We start from the raw sequence: 18544 nt of genomic DNA on the forward strand, positions 1-18544 counted from the left end.
CGGGGCGGCAGAGGCAAGCGTCACGAAGCTTCACAGGAGCTTCACGGGAGCTTCATGGGGCAGGGAGCTTTGCAGAGCATTGCAGGGCAGGTAGCTTCATGGAGCATCACTGGGCAGCGGAGGCGAGCATCAAGGAGCTTCCTGGGAGCTTTGTGGGAGCTTCGCAGGGCAGGGAGCTTCGTGGATCATTGCAGGGCGGCAGAGGTGAGTGTCGCGGAGCTTCGCGGGGCATTGCGAGGCATCACTGAGTGTTGCAGGACATCGGACATGGCCCTGATCACAGGCTAGGCCTAGGGACTCTACTCACACACGATTTCGTGCACTGGGCCTCTAGTCCTATATAATAAAAGGGTAATATGCAAATAGACCGAACAGCAGAACAACCAAACAACTAATCAAAGGGTAATATGCTAATGATATGCTAAGGCTCAACTGCTCACTATGACATGCACTGACCACCAGGGGGGCAGACAGTCAACTGGTCAACCAGTCGCTATGATGTGCACTGACCATCAGGGTGCAGATGCTCCGACCGGAAGGTTAGCTTGCTAATGGGATCCAGCCAATCAGGACTGAGTGAGACGGGCTGGACACACCCTGGAGCCCTCCTGCAGTCCCTCCCCTGCCTGATTGTGCACCAGTGGGGTCCCTCAGACTGGCCTGTGCTCTCTCGCAATCCAGGACCCCTTGGGGGATGTTGGAGAGCCAGTTTCAGCCCGATCCTGCAGGCCACTCCCCTTGGGAGAGCGCCAGACTCAGGGCTCATGGCTGGCAAGCACTGCTGCAGCAGTGGGAGCCTCTTCCCGTGGCAGGCACAGTGGTGCCAGGATGAGCAGGAGCGGCAGGTAGGAGCTGCAGGCAGCATTGGACTGCGGGTTTCAGCCCGATCCCTGCAGGCCACTCAGAGGGATCCCACCCGTGCATGAATTCATGCACCGGGCCTCTAGTCTGAAAATAAATGGGTTTATCCTGGACCTCCAAGTACTCCTATGTATTTTTCGGTCGCCTGGTGAATTCTGTAACAGAAGAACAGAACTGGAACCTGGTTCATTCACTTGGACTCTGAGGATGTTCACACTAAAAGTTATGCCCTACCTCCTTACCCTTAGCATCTAACTAGGTTAGACTGACCCGGGCATTCCACGGGTTCCCCCATCCCCTTTTTGTGTTACTCTCCAAAGCCTTTATCTCTAATATTCTGTTTTGAAATCTTTTGACATCAGAATTAGGAGCAAATGTGCTTCATATGCAACGATTTGACTGGTTCTGTGTGTAAAATGTACTTGAAAATCCTAAGCTATAAAAGAAAGAAAAGAAAAAGAAAACCTTAAAAACTCAAACTCTGTGCCCACATTGATTCCAAATGTGTGTGATTGTGAGTTTGGGAGTTGCTCACAAAAGGCAAATCTGGAAGCGAGGCTAAACTCCTTCTTACTTCTCTGAGACTCATATACGTGAACAGATTGAGATCGTACACCATTTCCCTATATCCTGTCGGAGCCGAAGAATTAACAAGCAGCCATGTCCGTGCTGCCTTCCTTCTGTGCTGCTCCTTCCCCAAACCAGCAGTGCAACCATCCCATTTCAGACTCCTGGCCATGATGGGGTTCCCACCATAACGCACACCCTAATCCTTTCCACTATCAGCGTCCTTTTTCCTGCTCTTACGCAACATGTGACACTTTGGTCCAAGCGGTTCAATTCACCTGAGTCAACTTTGAGGTCAAAAGTTTCTCGATCATTCCTGTCCTCAGGAGGTCACTTTATCTGGGAGAGTGATGCCATTCAGCATCAATTTTTGGAGTTGAAACATATGTCCAATTAAAACATTTTGCATTTTAAGAGCTCAGTTCCTACCCTGGGTTCTGTTATTTTAAAACTTTAGCTAAACATTTCCTGGAGGCAACTAAGTTGTCTTAGTGCCGGGCAAGCTGCTGTGAATGAATTCACAAAGCCTTTTCTGAGAGTCGCCAACTTCACTTTTTGCAACCTAAGTGTTGTACACTTAAGTGCATGCCAGGGGCATTCAAACCGAATGACATTTCTAAATGCAAGGTTTTTAAATGGATAGAGAAACAGAGAAAGCTGCAGATGCTCATGGGCTGGGAGAGCGCAGGCTTCTCCTTTAGGGTCTGAGCCTCGTCAGCCCCTTCCCCAGGAGACCCCTGCAGTGGGCCAGCCCCTGCTCCCCGGTAACCATGTGCAACCCAAAGGTGGGGATCAAAACCGCCCACAGGTCGGAGGGGGTGCGTCAGGACTCCGTGGAATGTGCTGTTCGGGCGCTGGAGAACTACAACCTAGAGAAGCATATTGTGGCCCACATTAAGGAGTTCCACAAGAAGAACCCCACCTGGCACTGCATCATAGGAAGGAACTTCGGGAATGACCTGACACATGAAAGGAACACTTCATCTACTTCCACCTGGTCCACGGCCATTCTGTTCCAGTTGTTTAAAGCATGGACTGTGCCACGCACCCAGTGGTCCATCCAAACACAAGGACTGCAGCCTAGATCCCATACCAGAGACTGAAATCTTCAGCCTTGCCTAAGGACCCCCTTGATCGGGAACCTTTATTGTGTTGTTTTGTTCAGGGCATTCTCTGTGCTCATTTGTTGTGGTTATTAAACAATTAACAAAACGAAACAAAAAAAAAGAAACAGAGAACGCTTAACTTGAGGTAATAAAGTGAAAACAAAGCTTAGAGTTCCAATCTCACCCTAAACAGTGGACCCTAAGAAAACGACTCTGGTTTTCCATGCTGATGCCACTTTATGGCATTCTTTGGGAGATGAATTGAATTAACACATGTAATTCATGTCTTACCTTTAGCTTTTCTAATGTCTAACTAGCCAGTGCCATGAGACAGGGAGTAACTCATATTCTGCTTTTTTGAATGAACCGATGGAGATTCATTGTTTTATGCAGTCAATTATAAGTACAGGCAACAGCCAAATAGGTAAGCTACTCGAAGACAAAAAAATCCTCAGGTCACTGAAACAGCAATTAGCAAGTATTGTAGGGAGACGGAGGAGAAGAAGAAAAAGGCGTTGGAAAAAGACCTGATGAGGCAAATTGCCTTTAATTATCCTTAAACATTTTCTTCTCTTCTTTTGATGCCATAAGACTCCCTGCAGTTCCAAAAAAAAAAAAAAAAAGCCTAGGTTTTGTTTTGCTCTTTTAAATAGGAACATAATAGCCGCTGTGGAAACATGTTCTTAATCAAAGGTATTAAACTCCTGGCTGCTCTCCTTCGTTGGAAATTGCCTGGGTTCATTATTATCAAGGGGAAGAGAAGTCTAGTCACCATTTAGTTCCCATCTTAGTGAATTAAAATATTAATTACAAAATACGTTATTTTTATCTTATATCTTAAGCTATTAGTTACTGTGACTACAAAAAAAAAAGAAGAAGAAGAAGAAGAAGACTCACTTTGTGCCGAAGTAATTTTCCTTACCAAAGCCTTCATGCTTACTTTCTGGTTCCTGGGAATCAAATCAATACATGAAATGCTGCATTTTGAGAGCCATCTGAATAAATTAGACAGCAATTTCATTTATTTTTTTGTCTCAGAGATAAGTGTGCAATTACAGTTGCCGTGCCCACACACCCAGGACAGTCGGCCGCTCAGACAAGGCCATTCGCTGCCGCCAATGCCGGGCAGAGCTCGAGAGGAAAGAATGTCTCCTTTTCATTTCCGCTGCACAATGCAGCAATCGATCCTCTGCCCGTAGACACAAACGCTCAGCCTCTGGGAAAGAGGCAAATAAAGCCACAGAATAGACATTAGAGCCCACTAAATGCTCATTGTCTGCCTCTTCAAAGACTCAAATTACCGGCAAGGTATGGAGGTGACAGGAGAAAGTCATGAGAAAGCCATGGGCCAGCAAACCCAGGAAGCACATGCAGAGTCCCTGGCCCTGCCGTGCCAGAATCACCACAAAACACACCACAGCTGGCCTCTGTGACAGGCGGGAGGTCCATACAGCAGTTGTACACAGAGGGATTTTATTTGGAGAGGATCTAAAAGCCACCATCCTCCTTGCAAAAAAAAATTTTTTTTCCCTTTCCCTACTACCTGCGTGGTTCCTGAAATTAGATCCCACCCCCCTTGACATGTGGGAGAATATTCAGCGTAAGAGGTGACAATTTAATTTCAGAAGCAGCTAGAGAGAGGAAGACTTTACAGCAGACACTATTTATTAAGTGCCCACTGTGTACTAAGTACTTTACATATATTAGTTTCTTGAATCGTTCCAATAATCTTATGATGCAGACAGTTTTTGCAGCACCATGTTACTCAAGTGAAAACTGAGGCTTAGAAAGATTAAGTCTCTTGAACAATTGGCAAGTGATACAAGGAAGATCTAAATCCAGGTGCCTCGTTGTAAAGCCCTTGTTCTTTCCATATCAGCCGCCTTCTATCTGATAGTGTGTGCTGGGGTACGAGGGACAGTGTGCTGGAGCATTGATAAACAGAGAGGGTACCCAAAAAGGAGGTGAAGGGGCATCGGAGAGAAGGGAGAATCAGCCCTAAAGATGCGGATTCCCAGAAGGGAGAACCCCTCTTGGCCAGACCGCCAGATAGAAGCATTGATGCTTGGCCTACTCATCCCTCCCACTAACCATCATCCAAACCAGCCTTCTTCTCAGGGCTTTGTGCCTATGTCCCACTGAATTGCACAAAACCCAGTCACTCCAGGTGAGTAAAGCACTTGCAATTCTTTCACAAACACTTTTTCTGTGACCTTGGTGAACTTCAGTCAGATGTCCCTCCTCTCAGAAAGGGGCAGGATCACTGGTCTCAACATATCAGAGACACTGGGAGGCAGGACAGTGCAGGGAAGTGGTGCAAGGCATGGTTCTGTAGCTAAGGGCAAGCCACTTATTTCTCATCGGAAACCTGGGGTCAATAATGGCGCCTCCTTCCCAGGATCGCAGTGACTAGCAGATAGAAAACATCAAATGGATGCTAGCTATTGATTGTAGTCAGTAATAAACAATTGATTTAACTGGGCAGGATAGTATTTCTCAATGGTGTACTGTAAAACAACTCCTGAGCCAAATGAGTTCGGAAAACATGGACTATTTGACCTGCTCTTGCAAATGCACAACGTAACTTAGCTTATAAAAGACTCCTCCTGAACTTCAGTAAAGAAACCTATGTTGAACATGTTCGTCCCCTGAAGCACACCTGAGGGGTTCGTGTTCCAAAGATTTCCCTCTGGGAATATGAACTAGAACAAAGTAATGTGGACATGAGTGCATTTAAGTGTTACAGATTCATACTTTGTAACCAAAACCCCCTTTTTGGATTCAAAACTCAGCTGACCACTGAGGAGAATAGTCTTGAACAAGGTGCTCATCTCTTAAGTCTAGTTTCTACATCCATGTTTATGAATCTGTCTTACCAAAGGTAAGGACCAGCTTTTATTTTTATTTTTAATACTCACCTGAGGATATTTTTTTTCCATTGATTTTTAGAGAGTGAAAGGGAGGGGGACAGGAAGAGAAGGGGAAGAGAGAGAAAGAGAGAGAGAGATAATGTGAGAGAGATGCATTCATTCGTTGCCTCCCATATGCACCCTGACCAGGCTGGGCATCGGACATGCAACAACCCAGGTATGTGCCTTTGGCCGGGAATCAAACCCAAGACCCTTCAGTGTGAGGGGCAATGCTCTAACCACTATGCAACACCGGCCAGGACAGGATCAGCTTTATTCCTCTTTGAATTTCCAACATCTGTCTCAGAGCCCAAAACGTTGCTGGTGCTGAGAATATTGTAGAATGAAAGAATGAAGCTCAACTTGGAGCCAGAGGCACAATATGGTGGACCCAGTAAAAACTTATTATGAACTCAATTTAATCCCACCAACTTTTGCTGAGTCCATGGGAACCCTTCCGGAAGCAGACACTAAGAGTGCCTTAGGAGTGCAAGAGGTTGGCTGGCAGGTGTTGCCTGTGAAAGATAAGGGGGAGGAAGCAGGCTGCATTGCATACCTGATACTCAGCCAAGCTAATGCAGGGGAGCTCCAGAGCAAACACTGCAAATAGCACAGTTCCAGCCCTGGCTCCCACACTGGGCTCGGTCATTGGCTGGAGGCTGCGAGAAGAGTGTGACGTTGGGTCAAAGGCTGCAGCAACGGCGAATCCCTAAAGCAGAGTATCAGCCAGCTCCTTACTCATAGCTGAATGGGAAGTTCTTTTATGAATGAGCACTTCTGCTGCCATAATGAGACTCTTCTATGTGCCTGGCTCAGTAGGTCCCGAGATGAGCAAGGCTTAACGTTTACACTAGACTGTAGCATAAAAGGAAAATAAACCATTTATTTAAATGAATCTAAGAAACCAGTATGTGGATAGTTCTCTAAGGAAAGAAAACTCTGCTATGGGGTGATGGATTAACAATGGCTGCCATGGACAAAGGAGGAGACAGTAAGTATCCAGACACATGGATTTGCCATCCCTGGCCTACCCCATCCCCTCTGCCAACTCAGATCTCTCTCAAGGTCCAGCTGAAGCCTCATATTTTCCATAATGATCTTGAATACAGTAAGTCCTCACTTAATGTCTTCCATAAGTTCTTGAAAACTGAGACTTTAAAGGAAACAACATATAACGAAACCAATTCTACTATAGCTAATTGATAGAGAATTAAATTCCTACATCATATTTCTGGTCACAGAAACATCGCCAAAAAGACCCAAAAACACTTCTAATATTAAACACTGGGATAAATGTGAGCTATACATATATTTAAGAAAGATAAATAAAAACAAGATAATTATTTTCCAACTGTCTAATTCCAGTTCAGGGTCTCAGGTGGCCAGAATCTATGCCCTGGACAGGATGCCCTCCCTCGGCAGGACGCACTCACACACACCCACACTGACGCAGACGGGACAATGTAGGCACATCGATTCACCTCATGTGCACATCGTTGGGATGTGGGAGGAAACCAGAGTCCCCAGAGAAAACCCACACAGATATGGAGAGAACGTGCCAACTGCACACAGTAGCTCTGGCTGGGAATTGGTGATTTGTTTTTCTCATCAACATTATAACAAAATAACCTTGAGCCAAACAATGTCATTCAAGAACCTACTACATACTTCTATACATTAAAGATCTCTCTTTTTATTTTTTCATATTTTATTGATTTTTTACAGATAGGAGGGAGAGGGCTAGAGCAGGGGTCCTCAAACTTTTTAAACGGGGGACCAGTTCACTGTCCCTCAGACCGTTGGAGGGCCGGACTATAGTTTAAAAAAAATATATGAACAAATTCCTATGCACACTGTACATATCTTATTTTGAAGTAAAAAAAACAAAACGGCAAAAACACCCGCATGTGGCCCGCAGGCCGTAGTTTGAGGATGCCCGGGCTAGAGAGTTAGAAACATCGATGAGAGAGAAACATCGATCAGCTGCCTCCTGCACACTCCCTACTGGGGATGTGCCCTCAACCAAGGTACATGCCCTTGACTGGAATCGAACCTGGGACCCTTCAGTCTGTAGTCCGACGCTCTATCCACTGAGCCAAACCGGTTAAGGCTGATCTCTCTTTTTATAACCAACTACAACATACCTTCTCATAATTAATCACGGGATTTATATTTCTTGTGTTATTATCCTACAATTGTTTCCTTCTCTTACCGCTACTCTGAATAACCAACTATAAACAATTTGACATCATATTTTCTCACCCTTCCCTTTTTGAATAACCCCACACCACTTAACACACTGTTGGGAAATTAGTAGTCGGTCAATGTCTAGACTAGGGGTTTGATAGGAAATCAGAAACCTTGTTGTAAGAGCCCGCGTGTATTATTTGCTTCCTTTAGCATTAAAAAGAAAGGAGTGAGCATCATCCTCGTGTGGAATGTGCCTGTGTGTACATTTGTATGTTTCTGTTGCATGCACTCCTTTTATTGGCTCTAGTTCCCACTGGCAGGTTATAGTGTTGAAGCGGGAAGCTGGAGGCTTCAGGAGCATTTCTATAATCTCTAGCAGAACCATCCCACCACCCTCTGAACTGTCTGATTTTAATTTTTATAATTGAATATAAATTTCTCTGCCAGCACCATTTCAAGCATCCTGACCAACGATGCCGCCACACGGAGCCTCACAAACTGCAATTCCGGAGCTGCTTCTGCTACTGTCCTCTGAAATTCATGCAGAGAACAGTGCAGTCTCAAACTCTGTTTTCTCTGTCAAAACCCCCTGGGGACTGGTGTAGTCCATGCTCGTTTCCTTAAACTCTCCTCTTCTGCTACCTGGGCTCCCATCCAGCCTCTCACCAAGGGTCGACTTTCCAGCGAGCTCTCTATAGCAAGAAAACAAAATGGGGCGAAATAAGATTGCGATGGATCACATTTTTTTTTTTCTATAAAGCAGTTTGCTTTCGACACATCTGGCTTTATTTATCAGAGGGGGGAAAAAGATATTTGATTCTAAACTTACTGAAGTTGAATCTACTCATTCAAATTATTTTACCTTTTTTATATTTTAGCTAACATTGCCCGTTTGCCAGTTCATAACCTTCACAACATTTAAAGTAAATAGCAGCTTTCAGGGAAATCTCTTTAAAGCCCATCCTGAAAATTGGTCCTCATCACACTGAATATGTTTACATGGTCACAATTGCCATCCTTACTTTAAAGCTCACTTAAAAGAGTGTCGGAAGGTAAGTGATTTGCCGGAGGTCACAGGGAATCCAGGGTGAGTCAGGAATAGAAGCCAGCTGTTGGGACAAGCTTCCCCATGTTCTAATCACCTCAACAGCATTCAGTCCCACACACCCCATTATTACAGAGACACTTGTCCCAGAGCCCTGTCCAATTCACCTTTTAAAAAAGGGCTGTGGCCATACTCAAACCACCCTTTCCACTTCTCAATTGGATTCTGACTCATTGCAAAGTCTTCTTACCAAGGCCAGGGATAGCCATTGGGTTATTTTCAGATGAAATCATCGACTTAGTAAATTGAGGGACTGTCTTGCTTTTTCAATATAAAATATCCCTGCAAATGTTAAAGATTTTGCAAAATCACAGGTGCAGAATTCCACCCCACCTCACCCCCCCACACACACTTCATGTCCTGCTGCTGTGAGTTCAGTGAGTGCTCCCTATGCGCTAGGCACTGCCAAACAAAACAGCGTCCTGGCTTCCCGTTTACCATTTATTGTGAAACACAAATAATTAGGCAGGCAACCTGGTTTATTAAGTCCCATCATAGGGGGAAATACCAAGTGTTAAAGAAGTTCATAGAGCCCTGGCCGGGAGATTCAGTTGGTTGGAGTGTCCTCCCATATGGTTGCAGGTTCAATTCCAGGTCGGGGCACATACCTAGGTTGCAGGTTCGATCCCCAAAGGCAACTGATGATCTCTCTCTCTCTCTCAATAAAAACATATCCTCGGGAGGATTCAAAAAGAAGAAGTTCATAGAAAGGGCATTTCATGTCAGCCTGGAGGACCAGGAAGACTGCTTAGAATCGGGGTTCTCAGGAAAGATACTACTAGGCAGGTGTCATGAGTTTAACTGTGTCCACCTAAAAAAAGATATGCTGAAGTCCTAACTCCCAATACCTCAAAATGTGTACTTATTTGGTAATGAAGTCTTTCCAGAGATAATCGAACTAAAATGAGGCCTTTAGGGTGGACCCTTACCCAGTATGACTGGCATCCTTACCAAATGGGAAATTTAGACACAGAGCCAGACTAACAGAGAGGGAAGATGATGTAAAGTCTCACCAAAAGATCACCACGTGAGGTGGAGGATTGCAGTGATGCATCTATACACCAAGAAACGCCCAAGATTGCCAACCAACCACCACAAGCTAGGAAGAGGCGAAGAATTTCCCTACAGGATTCAGAGGGAGCAGGGTCCTGTCAAAACCTTGACCTCAGACTCCTAGCCTCTGGAACTGTGGGACAATACATTCCTATTTGTTTTAAGCCACCCAATGTGTAGTACTTCATTACAGCAGAGCCCTATACCACTAACACACCAGGACGAAAAGGAAGCAAAGGGCATTCTAGGTAAGGAAAACAGAGAGGCAAACGCCTAGAGAGAAAACATTCCCCATGGCTGGTTTGAGTTCAGTATGGTGACAACCTCACAGTGGACACGGGGCCACCGAGAGCTGGGCGTGACAGAAGTCAGGGACCAGCGCTTGAGCACTTCGTATAAATATTTAGTCTACCTTTTGCTATCATGGAACCTCTGGAGGGAAACACTTTTGGACATTGTGTGCTCTGCACATCTGCTGATAAGCTTTCAACCCTGCACTTCCTCTCCAGTCAGCAGCTTGAAGCATCAAAGCTTCTGTTTCAGCACCACATCAAAACTCAGGAAGCTTTAAAGTTCATCCAAACACCCAGCTCCTGCTGAAAGAAGACACGGGGACGCGGGAGACAAGCAATGAACTGTCTCAAGGATCCCTCTGACAATAAGTATCTGAGAAGTGGACCTTTATTTACTTCCTGGAATGTCTCTTCCTGTTCCAAGTCTATTCCGGACAGAAATACAAAAAGCTACATCAATTTCATCTGAGAGGCCGCAACCCACCACAGGCTACCTGACAAGTGGAGCAAAACCCTGAGGCTCAGATCACAACCAGCCCCATTGCCCTCTGCTCTATACAGAGTCAGGAATAGAAGCCAGCTCAGCCCTGGCCGGGTGGCTCAAGAGATTGGAGCATCTTCCCTTACACCAAAAAGATTTTGAGTTTCATTCCTGGTCAGGGCACAATACTTAGGTTGTGGGTTCAATTCCTGGTCAGGCTGCATATAGGAAGCAACCAATCGATATTTCTCTCAAACATCCATGTTTCTCTCTCTCTCTCTCTCTCTCTCTCTCTCTCTCTCTCTCTCTCCTTCTGCCTTCCCCTCTGGCTCTCTCTTTCTTTCTCCCTTCCTCTCTCTCTAAAACCAGTTTTTTTAAAAAAGACATATTCTCAAGTGAGGATTAAGAGAGAGAGAGAGAGAGAGAGAGAGAGAGAGAGAGAGATCTTAGGTCATCATCCTGGACCCAGCAAACATGTTCCCTTGGGAATGGGCTAAAATTAGCAGTTTCAATTCCTCTTTGAAATGCCCCCACAATGAAGAAGGTATTTTTAGCAGACTTCCCATAAAGTCCAGTTTAATGCATTTCCTGCCAGACACTTGATTGGAGAAAAGTTCATACGCTCCACCAAACTGGTCAGGAAGGCCAGCAGCTCCAGGACCTGAGGAAAGGAATGGCAAGGAGCCGCCCTTCAGGAAGGAGTGTGAGCAGGGCAGGGCTTGCTTTTTCCCTTTGATGAGGTGGGGTGTCACTTTGATGAGAGGAGCTGCCCTGTGGAAACACCACAGAGAAAGTACACCAGTAAAGAGTCACATGCCTGCATTTTACATGCGGTTCTGTGTTTAGAGTGCAAGTGTCTCCTTTCAACTTCTCCATGCAGATTGGATTCCCACTGGAGAAGTCTGAAGGCTGGAGGAAAAGGGGTGGGGGCAGAAAACAGAGCTCTGCTCCCTTCCACGCACATTGGGTTTGAATTTTGATGGCTTTTGGTTGCAGTTGGTTTTGTTTGCTTTGTTTTCTCTGCATTGAAGCTAAGAAGATCTAAATGCAGGTTTATTTTATTTTATTTTCTATTGTTGACACTATTACAGTTGTCCCCCATTTCCAACCCAACTTTGCCCACCTCCATCCGTCCCCAAATCCACCCCTTTCCTTCATCACACTGTTGTCTTTGTCAATGAGCTATGTACTCTCTACATCATTTTCATCCAGTTCCCCCCGCAACCCCCTCCCCCTGACATCTGTCAGCCTGTTCCATTCATACCTCTGATTCTATTTTACTCATTAGTTTTAAATGCAGGTTTAATGATAGGTACAGTGCCCAATTATACAACATCCAAATAGCAGAGGGTTTTATTTTAAGTATTACAATAAATTTTTAACCATAGTTGAAAGGTTAAAGTCAGTGTACTCAGGCAGGCTAAATAGCCATCTCAGATGATGATTAACAAAATTGCATTTATTTAAGGAAAAAGGGATGGGAGATGGGGGTATCCAAAGGGAGGGGTACAGAGCACTGAGCCAAAGGGATCCAATAGGATCCATGATGGCGGCAAAAATATACTTAGGACAGTAAAACAAGGAAGGGCATAGAAGAAGCAACAGGAGGGCCTGGGCTGCTTTGGCTCAAAGGAGGCCTTGGAGACAGGTTCAGGGGATCAGCCTGGGATGAGCTGCCTCTGCCCGTTGCTCCCCTGGTTGCAAGTCTCATGGGGTCCCTTAGAGGTTGGGGGATACCTTCCTGTGGGAGAATGGCATGGGCATGCTCCTTGGAGGGAGAGAGTGCACTGGGTCCTTTGTCCTGAGCATATTTATCTCTTCCTTGCAGGTAGGAATCTTAGGGGAGGTCTCAGGGGAGGGTCTTAATGGAATATTCATCAGCTTTCCAGGTGTGTTCTTTCAGGGTGGTGATCTCCACTGATTGGTTGGTGCCAGGGCAGGGGGTCATCAGTCAATGTCGCTGGTCCTGAGATAGTCACAATGTCACTTTTCTGGTTTTGCTGCATTTCTGGGCCTGGAGCTGAAACACAACTGAGGCCTAGATGTTATTTGTAGGGAGAAAAAGGTCAGGGGGTCTAAATCACCTGACCAGTGCTATGCTAGGAGAGGATAGGTTACCCTGGGGGTGAGGTTCTTATTTTCCCAGTTTTGCACCTTGCTAGGCATCCGGGGCTTTCTGTCCTGGTGAGTTTCTCTACCTGGCCCATCAGCCTTGCTCTGCTCCTGTCTAAGAATAGTAATTGCACTTACCTGCCCTAATACCCCTGAATAGGACCTTTTTCCCTTCCTTCTTCTCATAAGTCTTTGTCCATAATTTAGTAAAAAGCTTAGCAACCCCTAGTTTATTATAACTTAGTGTCATATCTCCCCAAGCTAACAACAGCATTTTAATCATCTTTCAATCCCAAACTCCATAGAATAAATATACCAGTAATTTTCCCCAAAAATAATGAATAGCATACATCTTGGGCAACCACAAGACTGCAGAGCCAAACCTGCCATGCCAGCTCGTCCCTGCACGTCCTGAGAGGTGTACTGAACTCCTGCATGTGACTGCTGGGAACACAAAGGGGCACAGACTGGCCCCCTGGAGCCCAGCCCAGGCTTCCCCACCTCTGATTCTCTACAGGGCTTCCTCATGTGGAGTTATTCCTTAGAACAGAGAAAGTAACTAATTAAATAAGCAGTTCAGAAGATGTTGTAAAACATGGGAGCTGCAACCCTAAACTATTCTATATTGTACAGATGTTTATATACAGAATTTAATACCATGTTTATATAAACTATGCATGCTAACCATAATTTCTACTCTTCATTTAAACTTGTTCATTGAAAAATACCATAAACTGCTTTATAGTTATGGGAGCTTTATTTATAATAGTTTGTCTTAAAATTCAAAGCATTTAATTGGCTTCCCCGTCCACCCACATTGTCCTGGTTTGCCTGGGGGCGCGGCGGGGGGGGGGGGGGGGGGGAGGAGAGCATGAATCAGTGACCGAGTGCAGGGAGCAGCGCTCTGGAACCACTCTGAGGGAATAGAGCAGGTTGCAGCACAAGGCTGGTCCATCCTGGCTCCCATCCAAAAAGGATTTTATTAGAGAAGTCGAGTAATGACTCTATTAATGAAGAAGCTCTGTTCAAACAACACACTTTATTGTCAGAATCTTTACTACCATAGCTGGAGATATATGAGGCATTAGGGATATATTCCAGTATGTCAGTAGGCGAGCCAGTTATGGTCTGATCATATCATCAACACTAACTGAAATAACATCACCTGTTCAAAAAAATTAAGTAATTAGATAAAAGGAGGGTGTAAAATTTGGGTTTGGGGAAGTTTGAAAGCAGGGAAGTTATAAGCTAGACTTCCAGGTGTTGGAAGACACATGGATAGAAAGTGAATATACATGTGGCTCAATGTCCCGTTTCAAGACCTCCAACCTCCACCCAGAATCTGGAAACAAACCTCCTATTCTTTTTAATGAGAGATTAAAAAGAATGACTAGGCAGATTTGACAAAGAATTAAAATAGAACTTTTATAAATTAAAAACACAACTAGAACTAAGTCTTTCCATTTAAGAGTTAGCAGTCAACAAAGGAGAGAGATGGTGAGGCAGTTTTTGTAAGTCCAATTACTCAACAGAGTGTGGGACAGTGGAAAGGAAAGATAGGTTTAGAGACCAGAAAAGCCAGACTGTGTAAACTTGGCTAAATCAGCTCATTCACTGAATATTCAGTCTTCTTCATCATCAATAAATTAAATGCAATGTTATTTACCTAACCAGGTGGTTTGAAGGTTTAAGGTTATGTAGGTAAAACACTTAGCCTGGTGTCAGGCATATACCAACTGTCCGATAGAAAGAAGTTATTATTACAGCTAAAATATTAAATTACATTTACCATCAGCACATCCTTGCAGAAAATGAGATTCAGTAGTATTCATACCCAAAAGCAATTTGTCCCCTATTAAAAGAATTTCAAATGTCAGCAAACAAGAGGGGAGAAAGTCCTACTTTTATGTAACAGAAAAAGATATGTAAAAGGTGACTGAAAGATTACAACTACATTAAAATGTAATAAATCAATCTTTCGCCAAGTATAAATCATTGATACTAGATTCTTTCTAATTTTTATTTTATGAAGAAAGAGAAAAGATAGTACAAGAAGGGAAATAATAGAAGTAGGGGAAGAAAGATATAACAACCTGAAGGAAAAGAAACTAAAAAGAAGAGAATGAGCATACTATTAAGAAATCCATGGAACTAACCCTAGCTGGTTTTGCTCAGTGGATAGAGCATTTGTCTGCAGACTGAAGGGTCCCAGGTTCCATTCTGGTCAAGGACACATGCCCGGGTTGTGGGCCAATCCCCAGTGGGAGGCATGCAGGAGGCAGCCAATCAATGATTCTCTCTCATCACTGATGTTTCCATTTCTCTCTCTCTCCCTCTCCCTTCCTCTCTGAAATCAATAAAAATATTTTTTTTTAAGAAAAACGAGGAGGGTGGGGTGAGGGCATGCAGGGGAAGGTCAATGGGGAAAAAAAGGAGACATCTGTACTACTATTTGTAATACTTTAAACAATAAAATAAAATTTAAAAAAAAGAAAAAAGAAATCAATGGAACTAAAAACAAAGGAGCAGGACCCTATGGAATCCAAAATGGCTTTTGCTCCAAGTTTCTGCCAAGCTTTGGAAATTTCCGGTTTCTTCCTTGACAGATACAGTGTGAGCAGCAGACAGGAGACACTATCAGAGGTGATTCAAGGTGGAAGATCTAGTAAAAGATGCTTGCCTTGAATTCCAAAGTCTCTATCCTCAACATAAGAGTAAACTTGAAATAAAATATGCCATATAGTAGTAGTTAGCAAAGAGAATTTCTTGCCATGATCTTGGTTCTGGGTAGAGGAAATAATAAAAGAAAATGTCTCCTGATAGTTTATAAATGCAATTGGCCCATGTAGAGGTTAGTAATCAAATCTGTGTTACCTACATTATCATAAAATAAAACCGGATAATTTAATTTAATATAAAGTGATCCAGAGTAGGTAGTTCCAACAGGTAACTACCAGGAAGAAAATATAAATTCTCTCTAAAGAAGTTAAAATTCAACCTGGTCCTTGGAGAATAGCACTCTATAAGGTATAAGGAAAATAGAGCACCCACAGTAAACAAAAGAAAAATTACAAAGCATACATGAAGAGAAGGCACCATGAATGGGAATCAGGAGGAACAACAGAAATAAGATATAGGCCCACAGGTGCTTCAAAAATTGATAGTCTTTTACAGATATAAAATAAATAACATTGACCCATTTAAATAAAAATAAGAAAAGCATGAATATTGATTAGTGAATGTGAGATTAAAAATAATGATCAAGCATATTTTTAAAAGGATCAAAATAGAACTTCTATAAATGAAAAATATTTACATTAAAGGAATCAGTGTATGGATTAAACAAAAGAACAGATAACACTAAAGAGAGAGTTAGTGAACTGGAAAATAAAAAACTATCCAGAATGCACTCTAGAGGAACAAAGAAATAGAAAATATGAACACAGATTGTCAGAAATAAACATGAGCCAATCTAATCAAAGTTCCAGATGGAATTAATAGAGAAAATAGGAAAGAGGCAATATTCAAAGAGATAATGACTGAAAATTTTTCAGAACTGATGAAGCAACCCTAATGATCAGATGCAGGAAGCCCAAAAAATCGCCAACAGGAAATTAGAAGGACATCACACCCAGATCAATTAGAATGAAACTGAATGGCAAAAAGTAAAAAACAAGAATATAATTTCAGACAGAGAAAAGCGGCAGCTCATCTTCAAAACAACAAGGCAATTAAACTGATGGCTGACTTCTTCGCATCACCAATAGAAGCGAGAGACAGTGAAATGATATCTTCAGTGTTTTGAGGGGAAAAAATGTTCACCACAGAGCTTTATCTATGTTGCAACATGGAAGCAATCTTTCAGGAACTGGGGAGGAGGGGAGACAAAGACATTCTTAGAAAAACAAAAACTGATATTTTCACTACAAAAAGACCTTCACTAAGGGAAACTGCAAAGGCTCTCCTTCATGCAGAGGGAAATAATCTAAGAATCAAGAACAAATATTGAATTGAACATCTCTGATGTGCCTCTTCAAACACTCTTGGTCATACCTTTGGTTCTAGCCACAGTGGCACCAGTAAATTATAGGCAGACTTAATCAGCTTCACACGACTCAGCCTCACAGCCCTGGACCATTCACTTTCTCCCCTCAGAATTCTTGTACATGGTCAACACATGACCAGCAAGTAATTAATGCCTCAAAGAATGCCCCAGAACTTTTGACCAAAGGGAACTGGGAGTGAATTAATAATGCCCCACCCCCCACACTACTTCTTAACCGAAGTTGACAGTCTGAGACTCACTAAATTAGGTTCATTCTATGGTCCTAAAAGAATACACACCCAGTCACTTCTAATAGTAGCTAACTTAGCAACCCATATTTGTAATGGCTTCCCTATTTCACTCCACTGTTCCTCGGTTAACGTACCTCCAGATAAACTATTTATATTACACCCTACTCTCTAAGGAACCCAGGCTGAAACAATGATAATAATTAATTTGCTGAAGGTGGGGACACCAGGAAACGAGGTAGATTGAAGATATTTCAAAACAAAGGCAAGTAAGTTGGAGTTTCTGAAGTCCTTTTATTGCTTGAGCAATGGGTAAAATGTTGAATAACTTTAGATATAGTTAATTATACATTTTAAATAGCTATGAAATCACTAAAGTAATAGACATAAACCATACAATTTGTAAAGATGGAAGAGAGAAGAAAGATTGGAGAAGGCAGGGAGAGGAGGGTTGGAACTCAGCCAATACAAAATAAGGCAAAGAAGGAGCAGGAAAAAGGTAACAGGTGGGATATGTTTGCCCCAAATCATGGAATACACAATACCAAGAATGAAATGTAATGCAAACTATGTTTTTTGGGTCATGATGTTGTGTCAGTGTAGATTCATCAATCAGAATAAATGTACCCTTCTAGTTGGGGTTGTTGATAATAGGGAAGACTATACATGTATGGGGATAGAGAGTATATGGAAAATCTTCTTATTTTCCCTTTACTTTTGCAGTGAACCTAAAACTGCTCTAAAAAATAAAGTCTTAATTTTTTTAAGCAGCAAAAAAAGAGACAAATAGAAAGCACAAAATTTAAAAAAAGTAGTAACACTTCAAATACATCAGTATAAATTGCCTAAGCTCTCCAAATAAAAGAAAAAATATTATATGGATTAAAACAAAATCCAGAGATATGCTACTTACAACAGATACCTTTAAAACATAAGGATACAGATTGTAAACAGTTACTAAAAGAAATAAGAAAACCAAGTCTGGAATAAGCTAAATAATATGCCCAAGGTCACATGTTTCCAGTGCCTTTTTTTCTGATCCCACCATCCAACTGTTTTCCACTATGTCATGCCAGTTACTGAGGATAGGGCCACTGTCTTATTTCTTTGTGTAGCTATGATCCAGCTTGGCAACAAAGCAATGTCTGCTGAATTCATGCAATCAAAATTGTACACGTGTGCAATTTATCAGAAACATGTGGAACATTCTCAAAAAGAGTGACGCTTCATGTAATTTATGAAGATTGATTTGTTCTGATATTTCTAACATAATAAGTGAGCTGTATTTCTCCCTGGAGGATAAAATCAAGACATAGCTCAACCTAGGAAACCTCTTCATGTGTGGTCATTCGTAAGGTGACAGGCACGGCTATAAAATTAGACCTTCATTTATTTATTCTATGCATATTTATTCATCTAATCTGTGCAGACACTGAGTAGGCATATGGGTACAATGATAACTAAAATGAACCAAATTCTTGCTGTTTTGGAAACTGCAGACTAGTTGTTGCACAGCAAAACTCTAATCTAAAGTATTTTAAAATTTGATAAGTTTGAACAGTTTAAATGTTATT

This window comes from Cnephaeus nilssonii, assembly GCF_951640355.1.
Source record: "Cnephaeus nilssonii genome assembly, chromosome: 7".
In the NCBI taxonomy this organism is placed as follows: Eukaryota; Metazoa; Chordata; class Mammalia; order Chiroptera; family Vespertilionidae; genus Cnephaeus; species Cnephaeus nilssonii.